At 37.1% G+C, this 3184-nt stretch overlaps 1 protein-coding gene across 1 annotated transcript in view; it reads left to right on the plus strand.

Moving 5' to 3' along the window:
• Nucleotides 1-3184, plus strand: part of LOC101570180 (serine/Arginine-related protein 53) — a 423021-nt gene that overhangs the window by 302740 nt on the left and 117097 nt on the right. The window lies entirely within an intron of this gene.

Raw genomic sequence — 3184 nt, forward strand, 5'->3', positions numbered from 1 at the left:
GTACTCTCAGAATTTATCCTGTAGCCCTGTACCACACTTTGTAGATCCTTTGTCAGTGTCAGCCATGATGATGAGTCACGGCCATTGCTTGACCAGTTTGCTCTCTGAGAAAGCCTGAGAAAATGTTTTTTCTCTCCATGTGACTATACCCAGGCACACTCTACAATATCTATCACATTCCTCTGTGGCTCCATAATCTTCTTGATCAGAAAATTTGGAGCACAACTGAATTACATGTTGTTACAGTACAGGTTCTTCTATGTCCCGAGTCTTCACTGACCTTGAAAGGCTAGGGCCAAAATGTTGGCTGACCTTGCAGCCCTTCCTTTTCTCCAATTTTGATCTGCTAACTTAGGTTGTTAACCCTCCAGAAGAGAAGTTTATTACTAACCTGCAGTATATGCAGTTCGGTTTACCCTTACAGTCTAAATATCAAACATCTTTGGCATATCGTGGAACAGGTATTTTCCATCAAATATTGATATGTTGAACTTAGCATTAACATATTTTTACAAAGAAATTTAGAAATCTAACCATATGCAGAATTGTAACAGGACAAACCTGTGACATTTTTTTTTCTTATTCTTGTGTCTTTTTTTTTTTCCAATTTATTACCATTTTTTAAAAAAAGCCTTTACTTGAGAGACATTATGGTAATAAATGGTATGTTATGACAAGAAGTACATATTTAGAAGACCAGAATGGCAAGCACTCCAAGCATGACCCCTCTATTACACATCGCCATCCTCAGTGCAGTTGCGTGGCTCACGGGCACCAACATATGCAGTTAGTCAGGGTGAGAGTCTCCCTAGCCAACCACTAGTCTCAAAAACCTGCTGATGTACCCCAGGATCACTGCCCCACCCATCTCATGCATACAAATGTGTGGCTTTGCCCCTGTCATGTTTCCCACCTTTTCTCCTTGCCCAATCCTCATTGTCCAATCCTCAAGTTCTCACTTTCCTTTTATTTGTGTTGTAACTTTCTATATGTATTTCCTTTTTTAAGTTAAAGAACTAGGGAGATAATACAATATTTACAGATGTGATTCTGGTTTATTTCACTTATAAGAATATCTGCAAGTGGCATCCACTTAAATATGAAGGCTTTGAGTTTATCATTCTTTATACTGAGTAATACTACATTACATAAAAGTACCACATCTTTTTCAACCATTCCATATGTGAAGGGCATCTTGGTTGTTTCCAAGATCTGGCTATAGCAAATTGTGCTGCTATAAACATAGGTACGCATATATCACTATGATATTATACTTTCAGTTCTTCCAGGAAAATTCCCAGTAGGGGGATAACAGGCTTGAATGGGATTTCCAGTCCTAGTTTTCTAAGGAGTCTCCACACTGATTTCCATAATGGTTGCACCAGTCTACACTCAAACCAACAGTGGAGAAGGGTTCCCCTTTCCCCACAGCCTCTCCAACATTTGTTGTTGGTTGATATCTTTATGATAGCCATTCATTCTGACGTGAGATGATATTTCAGTGTTGTTTTAATTTGCATTTCACAGATGGCTAGTGATGAGGAGTATTTTTTCATATATTTATTCGCTTCTTTAATTTCATCCTCTGAGAAGTGTGTGTTCATCTCAGATGCCCGTTTCTGGATTGGGTCTTTAAATTTAGGAGCCCTAATGTTCTTTAGTTCTTTATAAATTCTAGAGAGTAGACCTTTGTCTGAGTGTTTATTAGTTAAGATTTTTTCGAAGTTTGTGGGTTGTCTTTTCACTTTGTTGATAATTTCTTTTGACGTGCAAAAACTTCTCAATAAGAGATGGTCCCAGTTAATTCTTTCAAGTATTTCCCATGCGATTTCATTTTTGTTCATGAACTCTTTGCCTACCCCTATGTCTTCAAGAGATCCTCCTACGTTCTCTTCTCGGAGATTTAGGGTTTCTGTTTTAATGTTCAGTTCTTTAATCCATTTTGACTTTAGTTTAGTGCATGGTGATAGACCTGGGTCAAGTTTTAGTTTTCAGCATGTAGAGAGCCAAATTTTCCAGCATCATTTGTTAAAGAGACTATCTTTCTTCCAGTAAGCATGTGGCCCCTTTGTGGATGATCACGTGGCTGAGTGCGTTCCTAGAGGTCTCTGCATCTACTAATCTATTCCATACATCTTTGATTTCTTTAGTTAAATGAATTCCAAGGCATTTCATTTTTCACGGGGCTGTTGTAAGACATATTGATTCTCTAATTTCTCTCTCAGTATGTTTGTTATCTGTGTAGAGGAATACTATTTACTTTTTGGTATTGACTTTCTATCCTGCTATGCTACTGAATTTGTCTATCAATTCTAGTAGCTTCTTGGTGGAGTTTTTTGGGTCTTCCAAATAAAGTATCATGTCATCTGCAAATTATGATAGTTTCACTTCTTCTTTACCTATTCTTATACCTGTTATTTCTCTGTCTTGTCTAATGGCTGTAGCTAATGATTCCAGAACTATATTGAATAGGAGGGCTGATAGAGGACATCCTTGTCTTGTACCTGATTTGAGAGTAAAAGATTTCAGGTTTTCCCCACTTAGAATTATATTAGCCATTGAGTTGTCATAGATGGCTTTTATCAGATTGAAGTAGAGGCCTTCTATTCCAATTTTCTGTAGGACTTTGAACATGAATGAGTGTTGGACTTGGTCAAAAGCCTTTTCTGTATCAATTGAGATGATCATATGATTTTTAGTTTTCACTCTATTGATACAGTGTATTACATTTATAGATTTTCAAATATTGAATCATCCTTGCATCCCTGGAATGAATGCTACCTGGTCATGGTGTATGATCTTGATGATTTGCTGCATTCTATTTGCTAGGATTTTATTGAGGATTTTGGCATCTATGTTCAAGAGGGAGATCAGCCTGTAGTTCTCTTTCTTAGTTGTGTCTTTCCCTATTTTGGTATCAGTATAATACTTGCCTCCAGGAATGATTTTGAGAGAACTCTTTCCTTTTCAATTTCATTGAAGAGTTTGAGGAGTGTAGGGATTATATCTTCTGTGAATTTCTTGTAGAATTCAGCTGTGAATCCATCAGGACCTGGACTTTTCTTTGTCGGCAGGCTCTTTATTACATTCCGTATTTCAATGGCTGTTATTGGGTTATTGAGAGTTGTTATATCTTCTTGATTCAGTTTTGATAATTTGTATCTTTGTAGGAATCTGTCCATTT

The sequence above is a fragment of the Octodon degus genome, unplaced genomic scaffold (genome assembly GCF_000260255.1).
Source record: "Octodon degus isolate 3935 unplaced genomic scaffold, OctDeg1.0 scaffold00115, whole genome shotgun sequence".
In the NCBI taxonomy this organism is placed as follows: Eukaryota; Metazoa; Chordata; class Mammalia; order Rodentia; family Octodontidae; genus Octodon; species Octodon degus.